We start from the raw sequence: 26,431 nt of genomic DNA, 5'->3' as shown, positions 1-26,431 counted from the left end.
AAAAAACCAGGACAACTGTAATAGAAAAACAAATAAACAAACAAACAAATTTTTTAGTGGGTGAAAAAAGAAAATATAAAGAATGGGAATGTAATTCTAGTGAATATTAGAAGGACAAGGATTTTCCTTCACACTGTATATTTTTCTCCTTACCTGATCCCTCCAGAAATTGGCACCCTGAAGGAGTAAGTAATGACATAAGGTTCTTTGCATGAAACTAATAAGACCAGTTGTTGATAGAGGTTTTGTTGACCAAAACTTTGACTGGAATGTCATGCATAAAGAAGACATGCTTGGGCTCTGGTTATTACCAAAAAGCCCTGAGGAACTAAGGGAGACCTTAGAAGGCAATAAAAGCCCACGGTTGAATGTGTGGTCCATGGCAATCTTTCCAGGGAAGGAACGAAGGTTGCTTCCCTTAAAGATGGCTAGAAGGGACCTTAAGGCACAATGGAAAACCTGAAGGACTTGGAAAAGACAAGTGTATACAGGCAAGGCTGAATGGTAGGTATGTGGCTCAGCTTCTGTGCCCTGAAGGGCAGACTGGAGGTCACCCTAAATGTTCCTTGTGTAAGTTCCAGAAAAGCACACTTAAAGATCATAAGTGATCATTTGCTGCTCTTGTTGAGTTTATGCAAATGAACAGGATAAATTAAAAATGGACTTAATGCTGTCCCTTTCATGACAAGGAGGGTAATCTTAGGGAGAAAAAATGTGATCCAAGGAAAGTCACAATGCTCAGTGGTAGACTATAAAGTAGTGCAGCTAATCGTCTTTAAAGTTTCTTTTCATTTAAAGTTTCCTTTCATTTATAAGTTAAACTATGTCTGTGGCATCATCAAAGATGCTTAATTTACAGGCAAGAAGAATGTCAAATGCCTTGCAACTGGATGTCTTTCCAATAAGACAGGCTTACAGATTTAGAGATTTGTTTGTGGGTTATGTTACATAAATCAACATGTTTTCTGTTTTCAAAGGGCATAAGCCTAGGATCTCACTACCTGAGTGATTGTCTGTACGTATAGGCCTCACTTAATCCTGTCTGCAGCCCTGACTCCTGAGACTGAATGGTTTGGCTGAACTAAGTGGCTGGGTTGGTGAAGTATGGAGTGGTCTGTGGGCTTCACTTTAAAACTGGTTTCTCTTTTCTATCCTAATGGCTTGGACAGAAAGGACCCAGAGATATGAGAGGGGGGAAACCTAAAATATTTCCCTCAGCCCAAGCTAAGTATGGTGGACAAAAGGATTTTGGACAGGTATGACGTGCCTGGCACACCTTCCTCCAAAGAAGCCCTTCTTTTTTCCCTAATGCAGGACATTAAGAAATTAATCCCTGCCTTTTGTCATCTAGTGGTTATGGATTGAAGGATACTTTTTAACCCTGTTGCCAAATCTGTTGCCCCCAGAATACAACAAGGATGCCAGCCTGTTAAACCAAGCACGCCATTGTCCGGGGACAGCCAACTGACCTGGAGTCTACAAGAACCTTCCCCATATGAGAAAGCCACCCTCCCCACCACAACCCCACTCTTATTAGGGGTAGGTAGGACGACGACCACGCCCAGCTTGAAGCAGCAGCTAGAAGAGCATGAGACCGTCGCCCATTGTTCTCTATAAGATTATAAAGGGTCTCAAGTATGAGAGGGAGAGATTGTTATAAAAATTTATTAAAAAATAATAATAATATAGGAAAGGGAGAAAGCGGAGAGCTTGTATGCATGACCCATCGGCATGGACTAGGGAGGGGTGGGATTGCTGGGGGACGGGGGTGCTGGGTGGGGGGTGCAAAGGGGAAAAAATGGAACTGTTGTGACAATATAATCAATAAAATATACCTAAAAGAAAAACAAACCCTCTTTAAGACACATTATAATGAAACTGTTAAAAATCAAAGATAAAGAAAGAATCCTAAAAGCAGTAAAACCAACCAAACAAACAAAAAACTCCTCTAACCTACAAAGGAACCCTCATTAGGCCATCAGCAGATTTCTCAGCAGAAACCTTACCAGCTAGGAAAGAATGAATCAATATATTCAAAATGCTGAAAGGAAAGAACTGCCAGCCAAGAATACTCTATCTGGCAAAGGAATCCTTCAGAAATGAAGAAATACATTCACAGACAAACAAAAGCTGAGAGAGTTCATCACCACTATATCAAAAAATGCTGAAAGGAATTCTTCAAGTTGAAATGAAAATATCCTAATAGTAACATGAAAATATATGAGAACATACAACTCACTGGTGAAGGTAAATATATAGTTAGATTCAGAAGAGTCTATTTCTGTAATAGGATGCTGTGTTAACCAATTGACTATATGTTAGAAACATTAAAAGGAAAGAGTATTAAAAATTTTTACAGCCAGTATAATTTATGAATACGTGATATAAAATGAGGTAAACTGTGGCATTAACAACATAAAATGTTCAACACAGTCTCTATAAAAATTCCAATGGCATTTTTCACAGAAATTTTTTAAATGCTAAAATTTGTGTGGAACCATAGAAGATTCCAAATAGCTAAAGCAATCTTGAGGAAAATAAAAGCTAGAGGCATCACACGCTCTGGTTTCAAACTATATTACAAAGCTATAGTCAACAAACCAGTATGGTATTATATAAACAGAGGCATAGATCAAAGTACAGAATAAAGAGCACAAACATAAACCTATGCATATAAGGTACATTAATTTGTAACAAGTTGCCGACAATATATAGTGAGGAAAGAATAATCCTTTCAATAAAATAATGCTGGGAAAACTGGATAGCCAAATGGAAAATAGTGAAACTGGCCCCCTATCTTGCACCACACACAAATATCAACTCAAAATGGATCAAAGACTTAAACATAAAACCTGAAACAATAAAAATAGAAGGAACCATAGAGGTTAAGCCCCTTGACATCAGTCTTGGTAATGATTTTTTGGATTTGACACCAAAAGGAAAGGCAACAAAAGCAAAAACAAACAAGTGGGACTATATCAAACTACAAAGCTTCTGTAGGGCAAAGAAAACTTTCAACAAAATCAAACGGCAACCTACTGATTTTAAGAAAACATTTACAAAGCATATATCTGATAAGAGGCTAATATCCAGAATACATAGTGAGCTCATACAACTCAATAGTATGTTTGGAAATTTTTATAATGTAATTTGGGGGAGGGAACTAAGAATTTTAAACTTGACCAGTCATGTAAAGGGAAATCACTGCAGGCCTCTGACAGAGGTAATGGTATGTTCAAGGAAGTGCACAAAACTGGGTATAATGAAGATGAAATGATAATAATCTAGAAAAGAAATATCAAAATCCTGGATTAGTCTGGTATTAAAAATAAAGTGGTAGCCCTGGCTGCTGTGGCTCAGTGGATTGAGCATTGGCCTGTGAACCAAGTGTCGCTGGTTCGATTCCCAGTCAGGGCACATGACTAGGTTGCACTCCAGGTCCCCATTTGGGGGCACGTGAGAGGCAACCACACGGTGATGTTTCTCTCCCTCTCTTTCTCCTTTCCCCTCTCTCTAAAAACAGATAAATAAAATAAAAAAGTAAAAATAAAGTAACCTTGTTAAAAATAAATTAATTAAAAATAAAGATAAAGTGGTAGTATAAACAAAGAGGAATATTTGATACTTGTTGGAAGAAGCAGTATTTGATACTTGTTGGAAGAAGCAGTTAAATTTGACCTTAGGCTTAAAAGGCAATACAACCAATTATTTGAGTAACACTTGATGATCTTTCTTGGGAAGAACTGCATTTAAGATGTTAGTAATTGAAGAAATGCAGATTTAACAAAAAAGGAAGTAAGGTCAAAACAAGAGGCCAACTAAAAAATACAGGAGCCTACCTTTCTACAATGGGGATTGGGGAACTGAGGCAGCAAAACCACTGATTTATTAGGCTTTCCTGCATTCACATAGAAGTATCTTTAGTGGAAAAAGTTATATAACCCTTCCATATGAGAGGAAGAGAGAAATCCCCATCAGGAGAAATCCCCCAGAATACATAAACCCTTTTCTTGCTAGGCCAAAAAAAAGTTACTAAATGGCTATCCCGATCTGTTTCCCATCCGATTCACTGGACCGCTGTCTGCTTCAGGAGCTCTGGTTATATCAACAGATAAGATTATACAAACATCTGCTCTTTGATAGAATTTAATACAATATTTAACCCTTTGATTATTATCAAGAAAAGTCTATAGATCACATTAAAATCTTACCAGTGAAAAACCACAGATGGAAATTTATAATTTTTTAAAATTCCTAAAACCTAATCAATTCAGTTTTGCTCTCTCCTCAACCATGTTTTCTCCCATTGTCTTCCATGCCTTCTCTATCAAACTCTAACTTTCCATGTGTCTTTAACCTGTCCCCCTTCTTTCCCTTGCTCTGATCAGGAAATTACTATAAAGGAAATTCAGAAAACTTATCTATAATGATGATCTGGAAGTTGGCAAGTTTCTGGGTTAGTTTTCACATGGAATGTCAGATGACAGAAACACAGTAAAGAATTTTTCTGAAATCTGCAAAACAGTAAATTAAATCATCTAAAAGGGAAAAATGAGCTTGTAGAAGTTACAAACTATCCGCCAGTTTCTTTGTATGTACTAAAATGATAAAGGAAAAAATAATGAACTTCTTCTTCACTAAATAATTCTACTAAATAAAATTGTTTACATCAACTTTTTAGTCTATTTTTTTATACACCTTGGCTGTCTTGACATAAGAACATCCCAAACCTTTGAGTTTGAGCCAAAATGACAACATATACCAGGAAGTAAGATCTCAAATGCTCCAGAGAAGAAGAGTTTTGCAGTTGTTTTTATGCATTTGAAATTAAGGATGGAAACATAAGGAAGACTACAGAAGGTGGGAGAAAGCAAGGCAAGAAATTACAGGATAGTTAAAATTGGTGCTCTCATGCTTTAGAAGGAGGGGGTATGTTAATCTACATGTACAGAAACAATGAACAGGGTTTAAGGCACAGATGAGCCTTTTACTAAAGAAGTTATATGCCTAGGGCATGAGTAGCCAAATGACTAGCCTAGTTAGGAATTTAGGATCGGATCACCTTGTGAAGTTACTTTCCACAGAATCCCTTTTTCTTCCATAACTGACAAACAACAAAGTAGGCAAATGAGCCACAGAAATAAAAATCTGAACAGGGTAGAGCCAAAGACTGGCATCTGGGATGGATATTATTAATTATATATTTTAAAGTACCACATCCATATTCGAGCCCAAAGAAACCCTTTAGTTTCATAACGCTGCCAAGAACAATTTGGTTTTCACCTGAAACCACAATCAGCAAGAGCTGGATAACATTACATCACAATCAATGATTCAACAACAAAAAGGGTGAGTACCTAAAGAGGTACAGGCTGAAAAGCATCACTTCGTGCTATGGGTTGAATTGTGCCCTCCAACAGATATAGATAGGTTAAAGTCCTAACTACCTCAGAATGTGGCCTTATTTGAGAATAGGGTCACTTCAGATAGGGTCACTGTAATTAGTCAAGATAAGGATACAAGGGAGTAGGGTAGGCCCCTAATCCAACATAACTGTTGTCCTTATTAGAAGATGGCCCTGTGAAGACACAGAGACAGAGAGAATGCCATGTTACCATGGAGGTGTTGGTCCACCAGCCAAGAAAACCAAGGACTCTTGCCCTTCACCAGCAGTTAGGAAAGAGGTAACGGAAGCAGTTTGACACTCCAAAATATGCCTTTAGGGATACTGATTTTAAACCTGTTATTAAAAAAAACAGACTCAGAAAGAACCTTTGACCATCCCCCTTTACCTACCTAAAGGACTTTAGATAGAGGACCTGCTCTAGAAAGGGAGATATCATAACACGTAACTACAGTTTAATATAAACTAATGCGTGATAAAGAGGAACCCAGCAAGGCCTATTTGTTTCAAATCCTCTCTGTGTTCCATTGTTAAAGACAATAGCGCAAACATTTCTTTCACAAACACTTGCTTTCCCACCTCCATGTGAATTTCCTTCCTGTTCTTTGAAGTCCCAAATCACAACCCCACTCCCACCTCCACTCTCACACTCCAGAACCGTGAGAGAATCAATTTCTGTTTTAAGCCATCTACTTTGCCCTAGGAAATGAATAACACATTCAGATTTGACTCTTAAAATGCAACCTGTTCATAACTGCTAAAACTTAGAAGCAACTGAAATACTTCAGTAGATGACTAGATAAACTGTGTTACATATCCATACAGAGTAATATTATTCAGTCATGAAATAATCTATCAAGCAACAAAAAGATACGGAGAAATCTTAAGGGTATATATATTGCTAAGTGAAAGAAGCCAATCTGGCTATGTATTAAATTATTCCAACTCTGACAATTTGGAAAAGGCAAAACTATGGAGGCAGTAGAAAGATCAGTGGTTGCCAGAGGTTTGGAGTAAAAGAGGGAAGGACAAATAGGTGAAAGGCAGCTGATTTTTTTAGGCAGTGAAACTACTCTGTATGATCCAGCAATAGTAGAAATATATATTTGTCAAAACCCACAGGATGTACAACACAAAGAGTAAACCATAATGTAAACGATGTATTAATTTTAATTAATAATATATCAATATGGTTCATTAATTGTAACAAATGCATTATACTAATACAAGATGTAAACAACAGGAGAAACTGTAGGGATGAGGGGAAAATAACACAGGGCTGTAGACTTAAAAAAAAAACAAAAAACTTAGAACATTAAAATAACCATAGTAACAACTACCAACTATTAGCAACATAATTTCATTAAAAAAGGAGATTTTTAAAGCCAAAAGAGTTAAGAGGGATATAATCTTAAGATAAAGACCAGATCTTCCCAAAAAAGGATGGCGCATAACAGAATATCTGCCAAAACCAAAACAGAATAGAAGTAGATAGGTAGAAAGATAAAATATTATCTCAATTACTTTCGTTTTGCCTCAAACCAAGGAAACTATTATCACACACTGGCCCAGTTAATTCACTGTTTTCAGGAGATAATTATTCATTTACTGCTCATCGTCGTCAGCAGCCATCCGTCTCGAGAGACGATGGTGTAGCTTCTTAAGAGTCTATCTGCACCGCCGAGAATGGCTGTGCAGTCCGACTCGGGAGTGACACGGTATCTGTCTCCTCCCGTGTTGAATTGACATCTTGCGATGACGCTGGAGTGTCCTCTCCAGTGAAGCTGAAGCTACAGAGCCTGGGCAGGGTGATATGGAGGGTTTGCTGTTGCCCATGCAGCAGACCCCCCCTCTCTTCGCAGCTGAAGGGTCCAAGGGAAAGACGGAGTCAATACAGCTTGGCTTCAGGTGCACCGCAGGAGTTGCCAGTGTTGACTACAACGTCAAACCGCCTTAGGGACTCCGGCTCCGGATTTTCTGTCGGGGTTTACTCCCTTAGCCTTTCCCCTGAAGAGGTATGCCGCAAGGCAGCGGAGGTTTTTTGGAGTCAGAGTTTTCCTTCTCTGATGTGCCCTGACTGGAAGATCGAACCAGCGACACTTAGCTCGCAGGCCGACGCTCAATCCACTGAGCCAAACCAGCCAGGGCTGATTTACTGCTCATAATACCCCTGAAAGAGTAGTAGTATACTTATTTCCATTTTTATTTATTTTTAATTATATTTATTGGGGTGACATTGATTTATAAGATCATAGAGGTTTCAAGTGTACACCTCTATGATACTAGATCTGCACATTGGACTGTGTGCCCACCACCTACAGTCAAACCATCTTCTGTCACCATATATATTAGGTCCCCCTTCACCCCCACCGCCTTCCTTCGGGCAAACACCACATTGCTGCCTGTGTCCATGAGTTTTAGTTTTATATCAGTATATGAGTGAAATATGGTTCTTAGCTTTTTCTGACAGACTTATTTTACTTATCAGCATGATATTCTCAGGTCCATCCATGTTGGCGCAAATGACAGTATCCGTCTTCTCTTATGGCTGAGTAGCACTCCATTGTGTGTCTTTATCCAATCCTCTATGGATGGACACTTTGCTTATTCTCATTTTTAAATGGGGTAATTAACAACTAACTGTACAAGAACTTCATTTCTTTAATATGACTTTTTCCTTAATTCAACCTAGCTTTATCCAGTCTAACAACATTATGACTCACTTGCCTTTCAACCAGATCCCTCTACCTCTGCACATGCTGCACATCTACTCCCCTCATCATTAAGTCCTCTGGAAAATTAGGCTCTGGTCTGTTCAACTATCTTAAAGTACAAAGCTGCAGGTCTGTTGACCACAGAAAGAGTTTCAGTCAAACTAAAGATAACATCTTGACTTCAGCTGTGTTTCAGCCCCAGACCCACGAAAGTGGAATGATCCTACTGACCACATCCTTGCAAAGCCAGACAGAACAATGCCATGCTGACATCAGGATCATATGCAGTAATCAACTACTCCCTACTCTGGCTCCAAACAATGGGTAGAGCCCATGATCCTAACCTTAACTCCCTTATTCACCCTGATTAATGATTTTCCCCTATATAACCCATCCCCTAGAGCATCAGAGCCAGGTTTTTGACTACTAGCTCACCTGTGTCCCCAAGCTTGGTGCCATTTCCTTAAATAAACCTTTCTTTGCTGCAAACTCCTGGTTCACGCTTTATTGGGCTTTGATGCACACAGACATATGAATCCTTTTAGCTGGATAACACCCTCATAAAAGTTAAGCAACTTTTCCAAGGTGTCATCTACCTTATAACAGCAGCTGAACTTGAACAGATTTATGACTGTACTAACACTATGATAATGACATGACAGCATCCTAGTGCAACTGTATAGCAAGCAACCGATACAAGGCATCAGAGGTTGAGAAAGAGATGAAGACAAGGTAAAGATGTGGGTATCACCCATAAAGAGATGACAGTTGAAGCCATGAGAAAGAAGCAGCATAAGGAAGAAAGGACCAGGGGGTTTGAGGGAAGCAATGGATGAAGGACACATTAGAGTCTCCTTGTTCAGTTGATGATTAGCAAAGTACATAAAGGAGGTGCAGTCATATAGAAAAAAAAAAAAAGTGAACCATAAATTTTCACCAGGTTTGAAACCTGTAGTAGTCATTTTTGACTCCTCTCTCCTAATCTGCAACATATGAGCAGCTTTAACACATTATATCCACATAAATATTTTTTCTAATCTGTCTTTTACTCTGCATATATTATTACCTTAGTACATCCCTTTTATTTTTTTCTTAGAATTGTTTGAACTGACTCCAAACATTTCTCCTTGTTTCCATTCTATCTCCCTCTACTACTACCTCTTTGTGTATTCACATGTTCTAATTCTTACATAATCTCTATGTTTCCCTTATAATTATTTGGCTGTTTTTACTACAATTGTATCATATTTAGAGCTTTTATTCTTTTAAGCCTTAAAGGGGTTAATGATATCTGTAAATCATGTCAAAATAATTACAAACCCAATAAACATGCTATAGACTATTAAATACATACATTTCAGTAGAGTAGGCAAGACTCAACTTACTACAGCCTCATTAATTGTTGACATCATAAGTTTGTGGTGAGTAGAGTTGAAGAGCTTTTATTCTGATATACTACCTTATAACTGTAAAAGTTCTAAGTAGAAATTTTCAAAGAAGAGTTTCTGTGTACCAAATACTAACAGCAAGAGAACAGTAGAAGTACTGGTGATTTAATTTTTTCCTTAACCCTATTTCTATTTCCCATAAATTTTTATAAAAAAAATAATTTTTTAAAACCCCCTCAATGTTATTATAAAAGATAAAATTTTACAAAGGAGAGTTAATGGTAACTTTGGAGAGAAAAGTTCCAGTAAAATGGAAATTATGAGAGTTTGGACCAAAGTTCAAACCTATTAAGGTGGAATGAGATAACTGTGAACATTTTGAATGGGTCTAGGTGGCTCTTTGATGAAGAAGAGTTAGTGACTACCTTCTTTCTCTTTTCCAAATTGTCCCCTATAACTGCTTCAAAGTTTTTTTCAACATTGGTATCTCTGATTTTTATCTAAATATTTCCCATCAGGAAAAAAAATTACAAGATCATAATGGGCTAAGCCTATGATTAACCAGCTGACCATGACTTGTTTCACTGAAGAGCACAAGACAGTATACTCCAGATGTGTAAGTCAACATGAATGGAAGTGGTAATGAGCACAATTATGTATAAGGGACTATAAGAAGAATCCTTAATTATATGTCGGGTTTATTTGGGAACAGCTAGAGATAGTGTGATAGCTGTGATGGGACCAAACACAAAAACCTTAAACACAAGGCTTAGAAGTATGAACCTTCTACTGTAAGAAACAAATATCTCCTTGAAGAATTTTTATACAGGAGTATCACATTATGAAAGTAATTATAGAGAAAGATGAGCCTATGTTAATGCATTAGAGAAAGACAAGCCTATCAGACATAAGAAACAGAAGACAATTAAGAATGGAAAGTAAAGGAGAAATAAGTATTTCTCTGAAAATATGACATTTGATAAAAGGGAAAATAACTTGGTATTTCTCATTCTCTTCCACTAATTCAGTCAAGAAACTTTTTCTAGGCAAATTCCAGAGAATGACCTCTAAGAAAACAACAATGAACAAGAGAGATATGTCTACCCTGAAGGTGCTTACAAGACTATATTCTTTTCCCCAATAGTTTATCTTAAAATTCTTGTTTTTGTAAATGCCCTCCAAATATTTTCTTGTATTTTTAAATGTAGTCATGTACAAGGAAGCTTCCATAAGACTGTCAGCTGATTTTACAACAGAACCTTTGCAGGCCAGAAGGGGTTGCCACAAAATATTCAAAGTGATGAAAAGCAAGGACCTACAACAAAGATTACTCTATCCAGCAAGGCTATTATTTAGAATTAAAGGAAAGATAAAGAGTTTTCCACATAAGATAAAGCTAAAAGAGTTCATCACCTCAAAACCAGTACTATAAGAAATGTTAAAGAAACTTCCTTAAAAAAAAAAATCAAAAATATGAGGAAACACAGCAAATAAAAAAATTCTCACTGACAAAGACAAATACATAATAAAAGCATGGATCAACCAACTATACGTAAAGCTAGTACAGAGGTTAAAAGACAAAGGTAGAAAGATCATGTATGATTACAACAATAAATTAAGAAACACACAAAAACAGACACACAAAAAAGTAAAAAGTAATGGCAAAAACAAGCATCAAAGGGGTGAGTAAAAATGGTTGTGATTTTAAAATGTGTTTGAACTAAGCAACCATCAATGTACATACTGACATAAACCACAAACCAAAAATCTGCAAGAGATATACAAGAATTAAAGAGAAAGGAATTCACTACAGAAAGTATACAAAAGAGAGCAAGATAATAAACAGAAAAGAATTACAAAAACAATTAGAAAACAATGAACAAAATGACAATAACTACATACCTATCAATAACTACCTTAAATGTAAATGGACTAAATGCTCCAATCAAATGAATAGGTAGCTGAATAGAGAAGAAAACAAGACCCATACAAAAGTTGCCTACAAGAGGCCCACTTCAAAAAAAAAAAAAAAAAGAGGCCCACTTCAGATGGAAGACAAACACAAACTGAAGGTAAAGGGATAAAAAAAGATATGTCATGCAAATGGAAATGAAAAAGAAAGCTGGTTTGGCAAAACTTATATTAGATAAAACAGACTTTAACAAAAGCTATAATGAGAGGCAAAGAAGGACATTTTGTAAAGATATAAGAGCAAGACTATAACTTATACCTCTTGTAAACATTTATGCACCTTATGTACAAGCACATGACATATAAGGCAAATACTGAGGGACATAAAGAGAGAGACTGACAGTACAGTAATAGTAGGGGACTTTAACATCCCACAGACATCAATGGACAGATCATTCTGACAAAAAACATTGGCCTTAAATGATACTTGAGACCAGATGGATTTAACTGCTACATTTAAAACATTTCACCCCCCCAAAAAGAGAATATACATTCTTTTCAAGTACACATGGAACATTTTCCAGGACAGAACATATGTTAGGCCACAGAACAAGTCTCAATATATTTAAGAAGACTGAAATCATAGCAATCATCTTCTCCAATCATAATAGTATTAAAACTAAAAACCAGTTACTACAGGAAACTGAAATACAAATACATGGAGGCTAAATAACATGCTACTAAAAATAAATGAGTTTAACAATGAAATCAAAGAAATCAAAAGATGACTTAAAACAATAAAAATGAAAACACACAACCCCAAATATATGCGACACAGCCAAAGCAGTTCAAAGAATGAAATGCATAATAATACAGGCCTACCTCATAAAAAAATAATCTAAAATGATCAATGTAAACTTAAACCTAAAGAAACTAAAAAAAGAATAACAAACAAAGCCCAAAGTGAGTAAGGGGAAGGAAAATAAAGATCACAGCAGGAATAAACAAAATAGAGTCTAAAAAATGTAAAAGATCAACAAAATCAAGAGCTGGTTCTTTGAAAAGATAAACAAAATTGATAAACCTTTAAATAGACCTGTCAAGTGCAAAACAGAGAGGATCCAAATGAATAAAATCAGAAATGAAAGGGGAAACGTGAAAACCAACACCACAAAAACACAAAAAGTTATAAAAAAATACTACAAGTAATGTTATGCCAACAAACTGGACAACTGGGAAAAAATAAATTCCTAGAAACATACCATCATAAACCAAGAAAAAAACAGGAAATCAGAACAGACCCATATCTACAAATAAAATCAAATCAGTAATCAAAAAGCTCCCAACAAACAAAACTTTTGGACCAGAAGAATTCACAAGTGAATTTAGCAACTATTCCAAGATTTAATATCTATCCTTCTCAGACTATTTCAGAAAACTGAAGAGAAGGGAAGGTTCCCATTTAACAAGTACAGCATTACCCTGTTACCAAAACCAGACAAAGATACCATAAGAAAAAAAAAAAAAAAGACAGGCTATTATTTCTGCTAATCACAGATGCAAAAATCCTCAACAAAATACAGTGGAACCTCAGTTATTGAACTTAATTTGTTCCAGAAAACTGTTTAAGAAGCAATCTATTTGAAAACCAAATCTCCTTTGGTGCCTGAGAAATGGTGACTGATCATACAGGGATCAGCATGAAACAGTTGTCAGGTAGAGAATTGAGACCCTAAGTTTTGTTAGACAACTGAGACTTTTTTTTCCATGAACAAGTTGGTTGAGAAATAAATCGTTTTAGAACAAATATTTGACTGTATTAGCATACCAAATTTAACAACACATTAAAAGGAAGATACACCATGATCAAATGGGATTTATGTCTGGGATGCAAGATTTGTTCAATATCCGCAAATCAATTTGCATAATACACCATGTAAACAAAATGAAGGACAAAAATTATTATCATTAAATGTAGAAAAAGCATTTCAAATAAATGGAAGCATATACCATGTTCATGGATGGGAAGAATCAACATCATTAAAATGTCCATACAACCCAAAGCAATTTACAGATTCAGTGCAATCCCTATTAAAATACCAATGACATATTTCACAGACCTAGAACAAATACTTCAAAAATTTATATAGAACCAAAAAAGACCCCAGATAGCCACAGCAATCTTGAGAAAGAACAACACAATAGGAGGAATCACAATACCTGATGTCAAACCATACTAGAAAGCAACTGTAATCAAAACAGTCTGGTACTGGCATAAGAACAGACACACAGATCAATGGAACAGAATAGAGAGCCCAGAAAAAAACCCAGGTCTATATGGTCAACTAATTTTGACAAAGGGGGAAGGAACATAAAATGGAGTGAAAAGAGCCTCTTCAACCAACGGTGCTGGGAGAACTGGGCAGGAAATGCAAAAAAAATGACACTAGACCACCAAATTACACCATACACCAGAATAAATTCAAGATGGATAAAAGACTTAAATGTAAGCCATGAAACCATAAAAGTCTTGGAGGAAAACATAGGCAGGAAAATTTCAGATATCCCACACAGCAATATTTTTGCCAATATTAAGGCAAGGGAAATAAAGGAGAGAATAAACAAAATGGACTACATCAAACTAAAGAGTTTCTGCTCAGCAAAAGAAAACATCAGCAAGATGAAAAGGGAACCAACCATATGGGAAACCATATTTGCCATTGATACCTCAGACAAGGGATTGATCTCCAAAATATATAAAGAACTTACACGACTCAATACCAAGAAGACAGACAACCCAATCTAAAAATGGGCAAAGGAACTGAACAAACACTTCTCCAAAGAGGACATATAGAGGGTCCATAGACATATGAAAGGATGCTCAACATCACTAGCCATCAGAGAGATGCAAATAAAAACCACAATGAGATACCACTTTACACCAGTCAGAATGGCCATCATCAACATATAAACAAACAACAAGTTCTGGCGAGGATGTGGAGAAACAGGAACCCTACTGCACTGTTGGTGGGAATGCACACTGGTGCATCCACTATAGAAAACAGTATGGAATTTCCTCAAAAAACTAAAAATGGAACTAACTGTCTTTTGAACCAGCAATTCCATTGCTAGGATTATATCCAAAGAATCTTGAAACACCAATTCATAAAAACCTATGCATCCCTATGTTCATAGCAGTGCTATTTATAACAGCCAAGTGCTGCAAACAGCCTCAGGGCCCATCTGTACAAGAGTGGATTAAAAAACTGTGGTACATTTACACAATGGAATACTATGCAGCAGGAAGAAAGAAGGAACTCCTACCATTTGCGACAACACAGATGGAACTAGAGAGAATTATGCTTAGCGAAATAAGCCGAAATGAAAAACAAATACCATATGATATCAGCTAACACAGGAAATTAATGAACAACACTAACAAACGAGCAAAACTGAACCAGAGGCATGTAAACAAGGAGCAGACTAACAGTTACCAGGGGGAGGAGGGGAGGAAGAGAAGGGAGGTAAGTAGGGGAGGGGTCTAGTCAAGAAACTAGTATAAATGACCCATGGACTTGGACAATGGGGTGGGGATTGACTGTGGGAGAAGGGGTGGGCTGAGAAGGGGAGGAGCAACGGGGGGAAAAGTGGGACAGCTGTAACAGAAAAACAATAAATAAATAAATAAATAAATAAATAAATAAGCATTTCACAAAATCCAGCATCCATTTATGATAAAAACTCTCAGCAAAGTGGTAACAGAGGAAACACACCTCAACATGATAAAAGCCATTTATAAAAAACCCACAGCTAACTTCATACTCAATAAGGAAAACCTGAAAGCCTATTAATTAACATCAGAAACAAGACAAGGATGTTCATCTTTAGTACTTTTATTCAACATAGTATTGAAGTCTTAGCCACAGCAATCAGACAAGAAAAAGAAAAAAAATTTCCATCCAAACTGGAAAGGAAGATGTAAAACTCATTATTATATATACTATATAGAGAGAACTTTAAAGATTCCACCAAAAATAATTTTAGAACTGATCAATAAATTCAGTAAAGTGGCAGAACACAAAAATTAATATTCAAAAATTAGTTGCACTTTTATATAGCAATAATGAACTATCAGAAAAACAAATTAAGAAAAATCCATATACAACTGCAGAAAAAAGAAAAGAAAACCCTAGAAATACATTTAACCAAGGAGGTAAAAGACCTGTACTCAGAAAATGATAAGACCTTGAAGAAAGAAACTGAAGACAGAAATGAAAGCATATACTATGCTCACGGATAATTAAAATTAACATCATTAAAATGTCCAGACTTCTGGCCAAGATGGAGGCCTAGACAGACACGTTGGGTCTCCCTCCACAACTAAGAAGGAATACAACTACCTCAAAACCAGAAACAACCAGAAGTTCCAGAAAATCAAATTGCATGGAATCCAACAAACAAAGATATAAAGAAGAAATACTCATCCAGACAGGCAGGAGGGGCGGAGAGGACGCGGTGTGGTGGTGGCAGCAGCGGCAGGCTGGCGGAAAGCGCAGTTACACGTTTTAAAAAGCCGAGAGGGACACCTGGGGAGCGTTCCCAGCTCTTGACCAGACCCCGAAGACCACAGCCCCAGCACCAGGGAAAATCAAGCCTCATTGCTTTGGACTGTGCAAACCAGTGGAGGCTGGGGCGGAGGAAGAAACTGCCAGTCTCTCAGCAGAGTTTGCTTGTTTAAAGGGCCCCCACGGTCTTAGAACATCCATAGACCCACCCACTCCAAGAACGACAGGCAGGGCAATAGCTAGAGAGATGCCAGTACCATACGAAAGTGGGAGAAGTGCCTGAAAAATGGGCAAGTGCTGAGCAAGTGGCATTGTTACCTCTCAGACCCCTCCCCCACATACAGCGCCACAACGTGGTGAAACGGGTCACCCTGTACTGATGAATCCCTAAGGCTCAGCCCCCTATAATGTAAGAGGTGCGAGAGCCCTTGCACGAATCACAGAGGCAAACACAGAAAGATGAAGGGACGGAGAACTACAACCCAGAAGCGGGGGCAGATCAAGGTCCCAGTGGCACAACTAAGCAATGAGCAGATAGCACACCTAACGAATAAGGAGACAACTTAAAAGCAGCACGGTTTAAGGCACTGGTGATAAATATGCTCACAACTCTGACAACAAAGATTAAACAGAATGGGGAAAGAATGAAGGCTATCCTGGCTGAAATGAAGGAAAATTCATATGAAACAAGTGGTGAAGGAAAGGAAACCAGGTTCAAATCAACAAATTGAAACATAATGAAGAAACAAACAGGCAACCAGTACAGAACGAGGAAATTAGAATTTTAAAAAATGAGGAGAGGCTTAGAAATCTCTGGGACAGTTATAAACGTGCCAACATCCGAATCATAGGGTTACCATAAGGTGAAGAGGGAGAGCATGAAAATGAAAAATTATGTGAAAAAATAATGAAGGAAAACTTCCCTAATTTGAGGAAGGTCCAGAAAGCAGAGTCCCAAACAAACTAGACCCAGGGAGGACCACACTAAGATACATCATAATAAAAATGCCAAAGGTTAAGGATAAAGTGAGAATCTTAAATGCAGCAAGAGAAAAGAGGAGAATTACTTACAAATGAGTACCTATAAGACTGTCAGCTGATTTCTTGAAAGAAACTTTGCAGATAAGAAGGGACTGGCAGGAAATATTCAAAGTAATGAGAAGCAAGGACCTACAACCAAGATTACTCTATCCAGCAAAGGTATCATTCAGAATGGGAGGGCAGATGAAGTGTTTCCCAGACAAAGTAAAGCTGAAGGAGTTCATCATCACCAAGCCATTACTATATGAAATGTCAAAGGGACTTACTTAAGAAAAAGAAGATCAAAACTATGAACATTAAAATGGAAACAGTATCACAACTATCAACAACAGAAGTGAGGGAATGGAACAAAGGTAAACTAAGCAAACAACTAGAATCATAGGTATGAGGAGCATGTGGGGGCAGGGCAGCTGGGAGCGGGGAATGGGAGAGGGAGGGAAATGGTACAGGAATTAAGAAGCATGGTAGGAGGGTGGGGAATAGACAGGGGGACATTGAGAAGAGCTTTATACACAACCCATGGACATGGACTAAGGGTGGGAGACTGCTGGAGGGAGGGGGGTTGCTGGGTGGAGGGGAGCAAAGGGAAAAGAAATTGGGACAACTATAACAGCATAATCAATAAAACATACCAAAAAAATGTCCATACTACCCAAAGCAATCTACAAATTTAATGTAGTCCCTATCAAAATACCATTAGCATTTTCACAGAATTAAAATAATTCTAAAACTTATATGGAACCGCAGAAGACTCCAAAAAGCCAAAGCAATCTTGAGAAAAAAGAACAAAAAGGTATCATTCTACCTGATATCAAACTATATTACAAGGCTATAGTAATCAAACAGCATTTTACTGGCATAAAAACAGACACACAAAGTAAGGGAACAAAATAAAGAGCCCAGAAATAAAACCACATAGCTATGGTCAATTTATCTGACAAAGAGGGAAAAATATACAATAGGGGAAAGACAGTCTCTTCAATAAATGGTGAGAAAATTGGACAGACACATCCAAAACAATGAAATTAGACCACTTTCTTACAACACATACAAAAACAGTCTCAAAATGGATTCAAGACTTAAATGTAAGACCAGAAACCATAAAACTCCTAGAAGAAAAGATAGGCAGGAAATTCTCGAAATTTCTCTCAGTAACATTTTCTTTAATATATCTCCTCAGACAAAGGAAACAAACAAACAAAAAAAAAAATGTGACTACATCAAACTAAAAAGGTTTTGCAAGGTAAACAAAATGAAAAGACAATACAATGAGTGGGAGAACATAGCAACAATACATCAACACAAGGGGATAATATCCAAAATTTATTTAAAACATACATAACTGAACACCAAAAAGACAAACAATCCAAATGAAAAATGGGCAAAGGACCTGAATGGACACTTCTCCAAAGAGGACACACAGATGGCCCACAGACATATGAAAAGATGCCCAACATCATTAATCATCTGGGTAATTCAAATTAAAACCACAATGAGATATTACTTCACACCTGTCAGAATGGATATCTAAATAAATCAACAAACAACAAGTGTTGGTGAGAATGCGGAGAAAAGGAAATTCTTGTGCACTGTTGGTGGGATTGCAAATTGGTGCTACCACTGTGAAAAACAGCATGGAGTTTCCTAAAAAATTAAAAATAAAACTACCATATAACCCAACAATAATTCGTAAAGATATATGCTCCCCTACATTCCTTGCATTATTTACAACAGCCAAGATACGGTAGTAGCTCCAGTGCCCATCAGTAGATGATTGGATAAAGGTGATGTGGTACGTATATACAATAAAATATTACTTGGTTGTAAAAAAGAAAGGAATGCACTTTTGCCATTTGTAATAACATGGACTGACCTAGAGGGTATTATGCTAAGTGAATTGAGTCAGAGAAAGACAAATGCCATATGATTTTACTTAACCTGTGGAATCTAAAAAACAAAATAAACAAAATAGAAACAGAATCATAGATAGCAGAGAACATTTTGAGAGTTGCCAGACTGGGGGGGGTTGGGGGGGGATTGGAGGGCGGGATAATAAAGGTGAAGGAATTAAGAAGCACAAAATGAGACTTCCAGCCAAGATGGAGGCGTAGACAGGCATGCTGCGTCTCCCTCCACAAATAAGAGGGAGTACAACTACCTCAAAACTAGAAGCAACCAGAAGTTCCAGAAAATCAGGCTACATGGAAGTCCAGCAAACAAAGATATAAAGAAGAAATACTCATCCAGACAAGAGGGACAGGTCTACCTGGGATGAGGAGGCAAACAAGCACAGGAGCCTGTCAGAATGAGGAGACAGAGAAGTATGGCCCAAGAATGGGAATGGATCAAGGTTCCCGCGGGAGAACTAAGTGGCGAGAAGATAGCCAACCTCACAAATGAGGAGATAGACAACCTAACAGATGCAGAATTCAAAACACTGGTGATAAAGATGCTCACAGGCTTGACAGTTATGCTTGAGTATAAGGAAAATCTACACAAAACTGGTGGTGAAGGGAAGGAAACCAGGGTTCAAGTCAATGATTTGGAACGTAAGGAAGAAAAGGAACAGTCAATCAGTGCAGAATGAGGAAGCAAGGATTGAAAAAAATGAGGAAAACTTCCCAAATTTTGCAAAGGAAATGGACATACAGGTCCAGGAAGCACGGAGGGTCCCAGGCGAGCTGGACCCAGAGGGGACCACACCAGGAGGCATCATGATTATATAATAATATCTGTGTTTATATATACATAAATAATATACATATTCTGAGATTAAACAGGCCTTCTAAAGTGAAGACATAAAAGACATTAGGATTTCACTTTAATATTTGATAACCCTCCAAATAATCCCCATCCCCATGATTTTGTTCCTATTCTGGTTTGCTTAGTTGGATTTTGTTCTTATTTTTTAGATTCAGTTGTTGATAGTTGTGAGTTTGTTTTCATTTTAGTGTTCATAGTTTTGATCTTTTTCTTAAGTAAGTCCCTTTGACATTTCATCTAATAATGGCTTGGTGATGATGAACTCCTTTAGCTTCACCTTGTCTAGGAAGCACTTCATCTGCCCTTCCATTCCAAATGATAGCTTTGCTGGATAGAGTAGTCCTGGTTGCAGGTTGCTTTTCATCACATTGAGTACTGCTTGCCAGTCCCTTCCTGCCTGCAAAGTGTCCTCTGAGAAATCAGCTGATAGTCATATAGGCACCCCCTTGTAGGCAACTCTCCGCCTCTCTCTTGCTGCCCCCAGGGCTCTGTCTTTATCTTTCACCTTTGGCATCTTAATCATGATGCGTCCTGGTGTAGTCCCCTCTGGGTCCAGCTCGCCTGGGACCCTCCGTGCTTCCTGGACCTGTATGTCCATTTCCTTTGCAAAATTTGGGAAGTTTTCCTCATTTTTTTCAATCCTTGCTTCCTCATTCTGCACTGATTGACTGTTCCTTTTCTTCCTTACGTTCCAAATCATTGACTTGAACCCTGGTTTCCTTCCCTTCACCACCGGTTTTGTGTGGATTTTCCTTATACCCAAGCATAACTGTCAAGCCTGTGAGCATCTTTATCACCAGTGTTTTGAATTCTACGTCTGTTAGGTTATCTATCTCCTCATTTGTGAGGTTGGCTATCTTCTCGCCACTTAGTTCTCCCGCGGGAACCTTGATCCGTTCCCATTCTTGGGCCATACTTCTCTGTCTCCTCATTCTGACAGGCTCCTGTGTTTATTTGCCTCCGTGTACCAGGCAGCGCTGTCGCTCCTATTACGTTGTAAGTGGCGGAGCCTAAGGGATTCGTCAGTACAAGGCGACCTGTTTCACCACATTGTGGTGCTGTATGTGGGGGAGTGATCCAAGAGGGAACAATGCTGTCTGCCCTACACTTGCCCCTTTTCCAGGCAACTCTCCCACTCCCGCACCGAACTGGTGCCTCTCTAGCTGCTGCCCTGGCTGTCGTTCTCAGAGTGGGTGGGTGTGCGAACATTCTAGGACCGTGGGGGCCCTTTAAACAAGTGGACTCTGATGAGAGACCAGCAGTTTCTCCCTCCACCCCAACCCCACTGGTTGGCACAGTCCAAAGCAATGAGGCTAGAATTTCCCTGGTGCTGGGTCTGTGAGCTGCGAGGTCCGGTGAGGATCTGGGAACGCTCTCCAGGTGTCCCTCCTGACTTTTTAAAACGTGTGACTGAGCTTTCCGCCAGCCTGCTGCTGCTGCCACCACGCCATGTCCTCTCCACCCTGGCTCCGCCCCTCCTACCTGTCTGGATGAGTATTTCTTTTTTATATCTTTGTTTGCTGGACTTCCATGCAGTTTGATTTTCTCGAACTTCTGGCTGTTTCTAGGTTTTAGGTAGTTGTATTCCTTCTTAGTTGTGTCGGGAGACGCGGCGTGTCTGTCTACACATCCATCTTGGCCGGAATTCGTAGGGGATATACTTTAATTAAAGACCAAAGCTATACAAATTTCAAAATAAATAGAGCTATGTGCTTGAACTTCAAAATCCAATATTTGATGGGATTTATTCTTCAGGCATCAAATAAACCAATCAGACACAAGTTCCCTAGGTTCTTAATTGCACTAACTATCAAACTTTAAAAATAAGCCCCTATTAAAAGAAAGCCTAATTTTGACTTCCAGTCAAGATGGTGGCATAGGTAAACATGGCTCAGGTCCACGCACAACAACCTCGAAATTACATCTAAAATATAGAACAACCATAACTGAGAAAGTCAGAAATCGAATTGAATGGAAGTCTGACGATTATGGAATTAAACCATATCCATCCAGACTCCTAGCAGGGGCTGAGATGAGGGATGGGCTGATCCCATATCCACCACCCCCCATCCACATGTGGTGGATAAAATTTGGGAGGAATATCTCAGAAGTGAGGAGTCCCAACCCCACACCAGCCCCTAGCCTGGGTTCCAATGTCAGAAAAGTAAGTCCCATAATTGTGGCTGCAAAAACCAGAGAGGACTGAGTCGGTAGAAGAAACTGTTGGAGTTCCAAGCAGTTCCCCTTAAAGAACCCATACAAGGACATACTCAGATTCACTTCCTTGAGCTCCAGCACTGGGGTAGCAGCTTGAAAGTCACTAGTGGCATACAGTGAGGAACTGAAGTGTCTGGCATCAAGGTGAGAGCTGGTGGACAACATTCTCCCAGAAAGAAAGAAAGGCAGAGGATACTGTCCCTTTTCTGAGCCCTCTCCCCAAAAAGTCTCAGAACTGGCAGAGGGGTGCCAAATCTCAAATTCTATCAACCTAACTAATACTATTTGCCTCCCCTGAGACTCTGCCCCACCCAACTTATGAGCCCACTGTGACTTTTTCCATATAAATGGTTGGTCTTGGCTGATGCTTCACAACTTCCTAAACCCTATCAAACAAGCAACAGACACCCTCAGTGAGCCCCCAGCAGTGAGCCCCATACCTCTTGCTAAGTAGCCCCAGGCCTGGCACTAGCAGCAGTCAGCCTTGGTTCGCAGCTTATCTTCGCCTGGGAATCTCCAAGCCCAGCACAAATAGCAGCCATCTCAGACAGCTTTACTGCTCATGCAGGGTGGCCCCAGGTAGAACACAGGTGGGGGCTGACCTTGGCCTGCACCACCATGGAAACCCCAGAGCCTGTGTACCCAGTGGATATCTACAGACCAGGTCAGAGCACAACCATCCTGCCTTGCATAGCGGATCCTCCACAGAGGATGCAGGTTGGTGGTCAGTGGTGACAGTCAGTCCTTGCAGCTGACTGGCCTGGGTAAATCCCTCCCAGTGACCTGCCAACAGCAACCAAGGCTCAACTACAAGAGGATGGTGTACTCAGCCCACACAAAGGGTGCACCTTGAGTATGCTGCCTGGATGATAAAGGAGGCTGTGCCACTGCACCCTACAAGACAGTTACTACATTAGGCCATGCTACCATAGCAGCTCTACCTGGTACATAGAAACAAACGCAGGGAGGCTGTCAAAATGAGGAGACAAGGAAATATGGCCCAGATGAAAGAACAGATCAAAACTCCAGAAAAAGAACTAAACAAAAGGGATATAAGCAATCTATCAGATACAGAGTTTAAAACACTGGTTAAAAGGATGCTCAAGGAACTTAGTGAGGACCTCAATAGTCAAAAAAAGATATAGTCAAAAATGAAGGATACACTAACTGAAATAAAAATCAATTTACAGGGAAACAACAGTAGAATGTTGCCAAGAATCAAATCAGTAATTTGAAATATAAGGAAGAAAAAACAACCAATCAGAACAAGAAGAAAAAAGAATCCAAAAATACAAGGATAGTGTAAGAAGCCTGTGGGACAACCTCAAGCATTCCAACATTCGCATCATAGGGGTGCCAGAGGAGAAGAGAAAGAGCAAGAATTTGGAAATCTATTTGAAAAAATAATGAAAGAAAACTTCCCTAATTTGGTGAATGAAATTGGCATGCAAGTCCAGGAAGCACAGAGTCCCAAACACGATGGAAGCAAACAGGCTCACTCCATAATTAATATGCCAAAGATTAAAGCTGAAGAGAGAATCTTAAAAGCAGCAAGAAAAAAGCAGTTACTTACCTACAGGGGAATCCCCAAAAGTCTGTCAGCTGATTTCTCAAAATAAACTTTGCAGGCTAGAAGGGATTGGCAAGAAATATTAAAAGTCATGAAAAGCAGGGACCTACAGCCAAGAGTGCTTTACCCAACAAAACTATCATTTAGAATTGAAGGGCAGATAAAGAGCTTACCAGACAAAAAGTCTAAAGGATAAAGGAATTCATCATCACCAAACCATTATTATATGAAATGCTAAAGGGATTTATTAAGAAAAAGATCAAAACTATGAACAATAAAATGGAAATACATACATATCAACAACTGAATCAACAAACTAAGCAAACAAGAACAAAGACAGAATTATGAATATGGAGAGCATTTTGATGGTTGCCAGATGGAAGGTGGCGAGGGTGAATAGGTGAAGAAGGGAGGTGATTAAGAAGCACAAATAGACAATTACAGAATAGCCACGGGGGTGTAAAATACAGTATAGGAAATAGAGTAGCCAAAGAACATATACACATGACTCCTGAACAAGAACAACGAAGTGGGCATTGTCTGAGGGAGGAGGTGGTGCTGGGTGGAGGGGGGCTAAGGGGAAAAACTTGGGACAATGGTAATAGTATAATCAATAAGATATACTTTAAAAAGTAAAGAAAGCCTAATTTAAAAAATTGCAAATTAAAAAAATAATTTGATTAAAAATGCTTTATGATTGGATTCTTCCTTGGAAGTTTTTAAAATGAAATTAAACAGATTTCACTGCCAAATGAAGAAATAAAGAGTAAATGAAGCAAAGAAAAACACTATAATTATGTCACTGAGGAAGCATGATCCAATTTACCAAGCCTGGATTTGTGCTCAATTTTTCAGAAATACATCTACTGGATTATATTTATATATGACTTTTTCAACAACAAGGATAACAAGATGAAAATAATTATACAAATATAATTCTATTGCATAAATATAAGTTTAAGATATCTAAAACAGTTCCATACTCCAGGTGATTTTCCATTCTTCATTACTGATGCACAGGCAACAAATTTTGACTGCATAAGAAATCCTTAACAGAAGCTTTCACATTTAGCTGTTAATCTACTAAGACACTATCCTCTCAGCAAAGTGTCACTGCATGGTACCTGTAGCAAAAGACTTACACAATTTGATTTAACATTTTTAATAAAATCAAATAAACTTTTCAATGTATTGTGTTTTCTGCCGTTACTGAAGAAACTTATAAAATGTTGAGTCTTAGGATAGGGATATATGGTGAGGCTATGAGGAGAACTCAAAGCCTAGATTATTTTCAAAACCACTGTACCAAGCCCCTCATCTCATACATTAAGCCATGCAGTGGTCAGTCAAAAAGCAACACATAGCTGTCTGTGGTTCGTTCTACCCAAAATTAACTAGAACACTACCATTTTATGGCCAATAAAGGTATACATACTAAAAGCAAAATATTATTAATAATATTGGGGAGGGGATAGGCCTGATTTTACTACAACACTCTCATTTTCTGATTACTTAGAAAAGCAATTCTCATTTATTAATATTGAAAACTGCTATTTCTACCTCAAAAAATATATTAAAGATATTCTTGTTAATTAAGAAATTCTCACTTCGCATTTGAAAAAACTGCACAATCATGAAGGATAGTCTCTGTGGGCAATGTGCTGCATAGGAATATGACCAATCTCACACCAAGTAAGGGCAACACCTGTGTGTCCGTAAGCACCTGACTTAATTCACCTCTTCTGAATATTAGGTTTCTCACCAGTCAAAATAGGGTCCTAATGTCTGTCTCACAGGATTATTGTGAAAGTTAAAGGAGACGAGTTATGTATGAATGTTTACTACAATAGAAGGCTAGATTTTTTTCAATTATTAGAAGCACATCCTCCTACCCCACCTCCAAAACATATATTTGAAATAGGCTGCATTTTTTAAATGACAGTAATATTTAACATAATGTTATTCATTCATCTCCCTCCCACAACTGACAAAAAGACTGATTCAAGCAAAGATATATCTAACAACCAAAGATAACTTTAAATATGAAAAAACAACAGGTAACAGGCAGCCTAATGGAGAAAGAGAGAAAGAGAAACATTGATGCACACGATAAACATCAACTGGTTGCCACTCTCACACCCCCAACCAGGGTCCTAGCCCAAGACCCAAGCATGTGCCCCAACCAGGAATCAAACCTGCGACCTTTCACTTTGCGGGACAATGCCCAACCCACTCACCTAGCCACACCAGTCAGGCCTAGTTTTTTTTTTTTTTTTCTCCTCTTGTCACCTTAGGCACTCTGCTATGGAAAGTACAGTTAACCTTTGTTAATCAAACCCATCTTCTCCTTAAGTTAACATTTAACAACTGGCTCTTCATTTAGCTAATAAAATGTTCTGAGGGCCCCACAAGGTTGTGAAAGATGAAGAATTAATTTGGCATTATTGAGAACAATTCCTGCAGTCATGTGCTGATGCATAAATTTAACAGATTCCCTTGGTACCACTGTAGTAAGGGAGTCAATAGTTCAGGATATTTTTGAGTCGAATGTTAAAATTGAAGGGACAACAGGCATAAAATAAGTCTACTCCAGACAAATTTGCATATATGATCACTCTACCCATATTATCTCCACACAGGCACGGACATTTTTTTTTTTCAAAAGGAAAATTAAAGCGAGCACACCTAGTACCCAGATCTTTTTTTTTTTATTACCACTCTCCAATTTAAAAAACTTGGGCTCCTTGAGAAACAGATGATAGTTCCAGAAGTGGGGGAGGAAAATATCAATATGAATTTGGAGTATCTTGTAGTGCCAAAAAGTAAAGAAGGGCTAAAAAAAAAAAAAAAAAAACCTC

General features: G+C 38.3%; 1 protein-coding gene across 3 annotated transcripts in view; it reads right to left on the bottom strand.

Annotated features, from left to right (window-relative positions):
• Positions 1-26,431, bottom strand: part of MTMR2 (myotubularin related protein 2) — a 120,539-nt gene that overhangs the window by 48,713 nt on the left and 45,395 nt on the right. The window contains exon 2 of one of the 3 annotated variants that reach the window (XM_090265830.1): positions 23,577-23,632. The exons of the other annotated variants lie outside the window; for them this stretch is intronic. The gene's annotated coding sequence lies outside the window, so the exon portion shown is untranslated. The remainder of the gene's footprint in view (positions 1-23,576; positions 23,633-26,431) is intronic. 3 annotated transcript variants of the gene reach the window in all.

This window comes from Furipterus horrens, unplaced genomic scaffold, assembly GCF_987537825.1.
Source record: "Furipterus horrens unplaced genomic scaffold, mFurHor1.1.pri manual_scaffold_2, whole genome shotgun sequence".
In the NCBI taxonomy this organism is placed as follows: domain Eukaryota; kingdom Metazoa; phylum Chordata; class Mammalia; order Chiroptera; family Furipteridae; genus Furipterus; species Furipterus horrens.
Note: the sequence above shows the minus strand (reverse complement) of the source record. Positions and strands in the feature narration are given on the sequence as shown.